Source organism: Solanum dulcamara, chromosome 6 (assembly GCF_947179165.1).
Source record: "Solanum dulcamara chromosome 6, daSolDulc1.2, whole genome shotgun sequence".
Lineage (NCBI taxonomy): Eukaryota > Viridiplantae > Streptophyta > Magnoliopsida > Solanales > Solanaceae > Solanum > Solanum dulcamara.
Window position 1 is genome coordinate 17914465 of NC_077242.1, and position 9289 is coordinate 17923753.

A 9289-nucleotide genomic window follows, 5' to 3' on the forward strand; every position below is an offset into this window, starting at 1 on the left:
GCGAAACCTTTAACCGTACGAAGCGTGGAATCGTGTGGATGCAACCAGAAGCTCCCACACCTATTTTAGAACACATTTAGACCCTGAAACACACACCACACAACCAGCAGCAGCCTCTAAACACACTACGCCTCACTTCAACTACAATTTAACTACGACAACTTCAATTTAGATTGTTTCTTTCGCTGAGCATCCCCATGATTTATTCATACTTCCATCAGTATAAAAGGTACATAATACACTCCATAACAACCCCATAAAGTCCAAATTTAAAAGAGAAACCTTACCTTACCCGAAATTGGCCAAAACTAGCCAAAATCGCGCCTCGGAAACCTCTTTAGCGCGCTGAAACTGTGTGGACTGGTTGCTGTCCATTTTGGCTGCACCAATCCGTGATTTATACTTCTAATACCTCCATATAATCGTGGTATATGCTGTATAATTAATTTACGAAACGAAATTGGAACGTACCTATTTTTTTCCTCCTAGCCGTCGCGATTTTCTCTCTTGTTCTAGGGTTTGTTTCCGATTTTTGCTGCAGGTTTAAGACCCAAAACTGAAGTATAGTCATAATATACATACATATATGTGGTCCCAAGGGGTGAAATGTGTCATCTCTTAAGGGGGACACCTGTCCAGCCCCTATTGGGCCATCGTGTCCATGCAAGCAAGGTGGGGCTGCCACGTGGCACTGGGGCCCACCTCCCCCAAGCAGGTGGGTCACCTACTTTACCCCAAGAAGGTGGGTCACCTGCTTTCTTGAGGTGCTGCCATGTGTCACCCCCTTATTGACTGCCACGTGTCGTCTTTCCCCTTCCTCATGGGTTCGTAGTCTTGTTCTATTTTAAGAGCCTATGTGATCTATGCTACGCACGCTTGGTATATCCTGAAGCAACTCAAGTGCATAAGACTTCTAAATTAGTAGCTTACATAGGTACATTGAGTCCTACGACTCATTATTGGACTCCACTTCCTTCCGGATTCTTATGACTCTATTTCCAACCTTCTCTACTATGGGGTATCACATTCTCCCTTCCTTAGAGTGGTTTGATGGTGTCGTGGCTTATCTGGCTCACATGATAATGTCTAAGGAACTTAAGAGATATTCCGAGCTCGAAAGTGTAGGGTGTAACATCAACCATAGCACTTAACAGGTGACAACTATGAAGATCAAGATCAAGATCAAGTAAAAACACAATGAACTGTTTCATAACCAGTAAACAATATTAAGATCACATAGGAGGACTCATGCCTCTACATCACTGTTATACCCCATACTTTTGTACTGTGGAACTCTTCTTAAGCTTCTTAAGTTTCTTGAAAGGTTCTTAAGTTTTGTGGAAGGTCCATAAGCCTCTTAGAAGATACCATGCGAGCCGGATAATCTATAACGCTACCAAACAACTCTAAGGAAGGGAGAATGTGAAACCCCATAGTAAGGAAGATTGGAAATATGATTATAAAAATTCAGAAGGAGTTGGAGGCCAAGTAATGAGTCGTAGGACTCGACTTACTTACGTAAGCTACCAACTTAGAAATCTTACATACTTAAGTTACTTGAGTACATACCAAACTTACGTAGTAAGAATTACATAGGTTCATAAAATAAGATGAGATTACGAACCCACAAGGAGAAAAGAAGGTGCCACATACCAGCATGAGAGAGTGCCACGTGGCAGCATATGGAGGTACCATATGGAAGCAGCTGGATCTAGGGGTGTACCCCCACATGCCACATGGCAGCACATGGTTGGAGGAGGTGGTGTGTTGCCCAATGAGGGCTTGACACATGTCACCACTTAAAGGATGACACATGTTACCCCCTAAAGTGGCCTCTTTATATAAATATGTTTTATGAATTTTAGTTCATCTTTATCCTATAATTTTCATTCTTATCCAAAAATTCTAGAGAAAGAAGAGAAAAGAAATCCTTAAGCTAGAGAGAAGAGAGCTACGGATTTTGGGAGAAAAAAAGGTAAGTTCTCCGATTTCGTTTCGTGAATTAATTATTTAATGTATACCACAAGGGTATGAAGGTTTTAGTAATATAAATTTATGGTTGGAGCAGCACTAAAAGGATAGAAAACAACCACGAAGTTTCAGCCGCGCTAGGAGAACTTTCAAGGCGAGTTTTGACAAGTTTTGGCGAGTTTCGGGTAAGGTAAGATTTTTCCTTTCAAATTGGAGTTTATGATGTTTTTATTCAGTATATTACATGTCTTAAATGAGGCTGGAAGTGGAAAAATTGCATAAGTATGCTTGACGTTAGAAACAAACTAAATTAAAGTCGTTATAGTTAAATCGAAGTCGAGTAGTGTGGTGTGATTGTGGTGCTGTGGTTGCAGCTGGGTTGGTTGTGTGTTACAGGGCTGAAAATTGTTCTAAAAAGAGTGTGGGTTCTTCTGGTTGCAGCCACATGACCCTCCATTTCGTATTGTTAAAGCTTTTACAAAATAAAGGTTAAAAACTCTATTTTGGTATCATAGTTTTGAGCTAGTTGTTTGGAGTTTTATTGAGTAAGTTTGAGGTGATTTGATTGTATATATAGCTTCTGGTCATTGTTGGTAATATGACTGCTAAGATTAGAAGTTGGATAGGGCAAATTATAGGGGAGATGCTGCCTGATTTTCGGTAACTTTGGAACTAGTAATGAACTAGTCGAGGGAAATGGATAGGGAAATGATTTCTATAGATACCTGGTTGTAGAGTTGGAAATTGAAAAGTGAAAGGGTATTAACCTTAGTATTGATTTCATTTTATATAGGTTCAAAAGACGATGAGGCAAACGTGGTGAAGGGTAATCCATAAGAGGTATGTGAAGCTACCTTCTTTCTCTTGGCATGTTTTTGGCATAAATATGTAAAGCTATCCTTCTTCTCTCTTGATATGTCTTTGACATCAGTTATGATGTTATGATAAAATATTTATGGTACCGAGTCCCTTGATGGGCCAAGTAGGATATATGTTACTATTTAAGGATCGGACCGTACGTTCCATGGAACATATGTGTATGACGACTATATGAGGAGAAGTAGAGAGTATGTAAAGCTTATCTCTTCTTTTCTCTTGGCATGTCTTAGTCATAAGTGGTTGGTATATGTACTATGGGGATAATTCCATTCATAGAACCCCGAGTATGATTTGTAAATCTTATTCACTTCTTAATGTTAGAACTCCTGCGATAGTTGAGTTATTGTCTTGTAAGTCTTCTACATGACGAAAGGTAGTACACGTGAAGCCTATCCCTTCCTTCTCTTGAAATGGCTTATTGTAAGTGAAGCGGTATACGATATGAGTTAGAGGTAATTCTATTTATAGGTTTCAGGTGTAACTCATGGCTTGTACTCACTTCTGAATGTTAAAGGTCCTAAAGTAGTTGAACTACTACCCTCTAGCCTTCCATATGTTGGGTAGTAACTGGATACGCAAGCTCAATGTCTTTTTAACAATTATTATGCCTATAGTAAAATAATTTATTTATATGTAAGTCATAGTAGATCTTAGAATCGCTACAACCTATAGCTAAATTTCAAACATGCATTAATTTTAGGCGAATGACCTTTCCTAACCCTGACTAGTAGATTTTGTTGTGAATTATGTAGAAAAAAATATTTTTATATCATCAAATATTTTTATTGGAAAAGAAACTTTTGAGCTTAGGTTTGGTTTGGGGCCGCACGAAAGTAGGCTCCCACTGCCATAAATTATGATGTAGGCTCGACCACTTTGGCCAGCCTTAGGCAGACATCCCTCCAAAGTGCAATGGAGGCCACCAGCCTAGGCCATGGGCCTTATTGATCACCCATGACCTAGTCCTGGTAAGTATGTTCTCTAAGTTGGCTCAGTTCATATTAGTACTACTCCTTTTGCTCCACTTTTCTCTTAGATACCGATATGGGAGAATGACTCAAAATGGCATTACTCTATTAAGCTTTTTGTTTAAAAATTTAAAGAACAAATCAACGGATATTTGATTCTCTTTGAATACAAGAAGTATTAATTAATAATAAATTACTTTTAATTATAAAATTGTTCTCAAACAACTAAGAAATTACAAATAAAAATATGCATGGAAAGAGAGCCTCACATATAATCCTTGAAGTTTGTTAATTCAAACATTGAGAATTCAAATGATATTATAGCCACCTCTCTATTTAACTTAATGAATGGTTTTGGCAAAAGCACAAGTCGCCGAATTATCAGTAACATATATAACATTTCAAATTAAGAAAGAATGAAATGACACTTGTTGATGATAATTGTAAAGTTCAATTAAAGAGGCAAGAGCATTTAGAGTGTCATGTGGTTTGCAGCATTAAGATTTCTATATATATGAATCACATGATACAAATATTCATTTAATGAATTCGTTTTTCTCATGCATAATAACATGAAAAGAGGATGCATAAAGAAGGATGAATATAAAATTATAGAATAAGTCATTGAATGTTGAAAGGAATAATGATTTTCCTTCTCAGGGATATACATAAAATAAATATCTTACTCTTCTTTCTTAATAAGGATAGAAGAATATCACAATAATGTATAACTTAAATTATTCAAAAGACATAAAATATTCAGTTGACTCTCAAAATTCCTTCAGTATCGCATAAATTGGGATAGAGGAGGTAACATAGATTATTTTAAAATGATGTAAAAAGTAATCTAATATTAAAATGTGATTGTCACGACCAATTCTTTTAAGTTATGATGGCACCTACTACAACACACCAGTAGGTAAGCTTAACCCATACTTGGAACCGTGGCAGTGAGCTATCAACCAAAAGAAAACCAAAAGGGAAGCGAAAGATCAATAATAATGAGAAGAAAGAGAAACCACAACAATATATACACAAAACTATTGCCAAAACCTTCCATCATTCAATAATTGAGCATCTAGACAAAATAGGAGTACACAACTTTTACAAATACACAGAGATACAAACAGTCTTCGAAAGCAATAACAGATTAGTCCTAGCCCAAAATAGATTGAAATCGGCAACTCTGAAGACCAAGAAATCACCAAATATCTGAATCCAAGTTGCTCTGCACAACAGCAAATCACCGATGATAACTCGTACTATGACCTGTAGGATGCAGAAGTGTAGTATGAGTACCAAACAAATGGTACTCAGTAAACATAGGCCAACTGATAGGCACAGATAAAGAAAGTATGAACAACATATAAATAATAGGAGATAATACAAGATAGAACAAGAGATAAAGAGTGAAAAATAGGATACCAGGAGAAAAGAAATGGAGTCAAGGAATGTACCTGACAACACAAACCAATAACCTCTTTACAACAACAAAGCACTATAGAAATCAACTAATCAAGGGAAAAATATTAACCATTACCGCCAACCACATAATCAGACTAATCCAACTCAGCCTAGTAAGGAGTACTAATAATAAGACCAGACTGAGACCCCCTATTAACAACATACAAAGGCAACATAAGATAATCACAATTATAATCAAACAATAACTGACCAGATATCCATACCCTAGAAGGTGCAAATAATGAAAAACATACCCCCGGTCCTCATAAATCAGAGGATGAAACAACAAATAAGTATACTGGTGATAGGTGATGCATACGAATATAAGTTTGTAGCAAAAACATGTAGTATCATCGGTGACACTCAGAAATGTAACACCCTATATTATTTTAGCTTAGATAAATGTCCAATAAAATTAAGCCAGTGTACTATTCAGGTGAGCCACGAGGTTACCTATGATCCGTAGAGAGCTCTTTGAGTTATAGGTGTGACTCGTAGGCCCCTTCTATACTTAGCCTAATTGTAAGTTGTTGAGACCAACCTACATAATAAAGTTATGACCTGTAGAAGGCCTTACAACCCATAGGGTAGATTGTTAACCTTGGTGGCACATTCTAGTGGCTACTGGAATGTGCACATATTCCCTTGAGAGGGTCCTACAATCCGTAACAACTCCTACAGATCATAGGATGGTCTGTAGACCCCAAGTCCCATTTCTTTAGTGGAATCCTATGAGTTGTCTTTATGACTTGTCTTATGGTCTACGACCCATAGAAGAGTGGTCGTAGACCCAATGAACCAAATTCCAGTAATGTCCTATTTCGGACAGAAGTATTTATGAGTAGACTTCTATAGTCCTTAGAAGGGTGCATAGGCGACCAGAATCTCTCTTTAATGAGGTAAAGTAGTCTTTTCCCACCTTTCCTATACTAAACCCAAGCCATTTTAGGACAAAAATTCAAACCTTATCAGTACCAATGAGCCTTTTCTCTCATTAACACTTCAAAAATTTTGAGAGAAATGGTTGGAGAAGAGGAGAAAACCTAGGGTTCAAGTGTTCTTGCCAAATTATTTGAGTTTTGCTTAGATCATTGATGTTCCAAGATATGTAAGGCTCATCAAAACATTGGGCTGAGTTCATCTTCATACCCTACATCTTCATTCAGTTGAGTTTGAGTTTGAATTTGAGTTTCAAGCCCGTTAAATTGAGTTCTTGAGTTATATATTTAATTCCTTGTTGAGTTCTTGTATATATGTAACTATACTTTGATGATTTTCATGAGTTGGGTTCTTGAGATATTTTTTCATTTTGCATTCACATGAACCCTAGTTGAGTAATTGCATTATTTATTTTAACAATTATTTTGAGTTTAAAGCATGATATATTTTCATCTTTAACTGAGAAAGAGTATGAGCATGAGTTGAGTTTTGAGAAGTATCTTCATTTCTATTTTGAGCATTAGCATTATTGAGTCTAAAGGAGCTAATTAATTCTACATCTTAAATATCTATTTTGAGATTGAGTTGAAAAGTCAATCTATGTTTTTAAATGCATTCATTTCATTGAGATTATATCTATTTTAATGAGAAGAGATGAGTTGAGAATAGTTGAGTTTTGAGAAAACTCCAATGAGACTAAATGAGTTATTTGAGTACATACATCACTAGAGATATGAGCATAATGAATATATGTTAAGGAGTAGTATTACCAATTTGGGTAAGAGTGTAGAGAAACTTGAACCCATAAACTGCGTAGCCACTGTAGGATATAATCATCCCGTTCATTGGGTGACACCTTATGGCCTCATTGAGGGATTTTATATGAATTCATGAGATAAGTTATGTACCTTACCCTGGAAAGGTATTGGATGATTGTGGCAATGACAACATTTCATTGTATAATGATATAGCTTATAAGGGATGGTCGCCGGTTAGAGAAACTCCCCAAAGAAAAACTATTATTTATTTTCACTAAGTTGCATTAAATATCTACTTTTGAAAAACATTGTCTATTTTATATATTGTATGTCTTATTGAGTTGAGTTTACTGAGCATCCATTGAGTTGAGTTGAGAATCTTTGAGTAAGTTTCTTTTTTAGGTATTTTACATGCCGTGCATTTTTTGTACTGACATCATTGGGAATTGCATCATTTTATGATGTTGACACAGGTGATAGAGATCCTCAATAGGCGCATCATTAAAGATCAAATTTCTACCCAGCTTTTGGTGAGACCTTTTCCCATTTCAGAGGCATTCTTGAGTCTTTATTTTCAATCTTTACATTATTAGTGTTTTGAGGTAGTTAAGTTGCATATACTTATTGTGACATCTGAGCATAATTGTTATGAATAAAGTTTTCCATTTAGTGAGTTAGACAAGAGAGGGGTTCACTTAGGAACCAATAATGATTTCTGAGTGCCTGCCATACCTAGTATGTAGACTTAGTGTGTGAAAAACTTTGTATCTGAGCCCAAAGTTCTATAGTCGTAGGATGTCTATAAAGCCGAGTCTAGTAGAGTCCTTTTTATCAATGTGAAGTGCACCACATCTATAATGGGGAGGCTACAGGACTATTGTTTCACTTATTTCTTACTCCACTTCGTGCGATAGATATAAAATCTCCTCCTAATTTGTGCATTTCACATTTTTAGATCATGCCTTCCAAACGCACCTTGAATCAGAGAAATTTCATTTATAACAAGATTACACTAATATCTAAAATGCATACCCACAATTAAGCTTGAGCAACTGAAAATAAGAATGAGGATGGAACTCAAGAGGTTCCACGGGCTGCCTAGCTTATTATGACTTCTGAGTTTGTATTCAGATAAGTATTTCCATGCCCACACACTTAATGGTTGCTTAGTTTGGTCGTCATAGTATTCCAGTACCTAGCTCTAGTTTCAAGAGCTATTTGTCGCTAATAGAATTAGAGGCTTTCTAAGGTTGAACCCATCAGTCTGCACTAGGTCCAGAGTTGAGGAATATTCTCATAACTTTATTGATGACATGTGGAAGATCCTAAAGGTAATGCATGATACTAAGATAAAGGGAGTTGAACTTATTTCCTACTACCTGAAGGATATTGCTAATGTCTGTTATAGCCAGTGGGAGGAAAGTCAAGGTGAGGATGCAATCTGGGATGAGTTTGAAAATACATTCTTAGATCACTTTTTTCTGCGAGAGTTGAGGGAAGAAAAAGTTGAGGAGTTCATGAACTTGAAGCAATAGGGGTTAACTATCAAATAATACATCCTTAATTTTATCCAACTGTCTAGGTATGCTCCAGAGATGCTACTAGATATAAGAGCTAAGATGAGGAAGTTTGTTTCTAGCCTGAGAAGGCATGTGAACAAGGATCGTCATGAAACCATGTTGATTTCGGATATGGACACCTCCATACTTATGGTGTATGCGCAACAAGTTGAGAAGAAGAAAAAAAAGGACATAGGAGTACCAGAGCAAGAAAGTTAAATCCACAGATAATGATACTAACAACTAGAAGAGTGGTAATGGCAATTGTTACTTATTTCAGAAGAGGTCTTCTGGTTATGCGCCACCATCAACTGGTGCACCTACAATGAATAATTGGAATGACCAAAGATCTCAAGTTAACCAAAATTTCAGACTCAGGACTCTCATTCCTAAGAGAGTGTGGTCTAGAGTTCTTCACACAAGGCGCCTTGTGGTAAGTGTGGTTGATTGCATTTTGGAGAGTGTTGTGATGGTATTAATAGATACTACAAGTGTGGCCAGATGGGTCACATTATGAGATATTCCCTATCAGATAGGTAGGGTAATAGGGGAAATAGAGTCCAATCTTCTTTCGCAGCACCACCAAATAGAGGTAATTAGAGAGGTTATACTTCAGTTGTAGTTCCAGGTTCAAATCATCTATATTCTATGTTGTTCACTGTGACCAGAATAACTTTCTAGATGTTGTCACTTGTATGTTTTAATTCTTTACTCATGATGTATATGCATTACTTGATCTAGGTACTACTTT

At 36.7% G+C, this 9289-nt stretch overlaps 1 non-coding gene across 1 annotated transcript; it reads right to left on the reverse strand.

Moving 5' to 3' along the window:
* Positions 1–3667: 3667 nt before the first annotated feature.
* Positions 3668–3826, reverse strand: LOC129893617 (U1 spliceosomal RNA). The gene has a single exon (XR_008767516.1). It is a non-coding gene; the product is annotated as a U1 spliceosomal RNA (small nuclear RNA).
* Positions 3827–9289: the final 5463 nt, after the last annotated feature.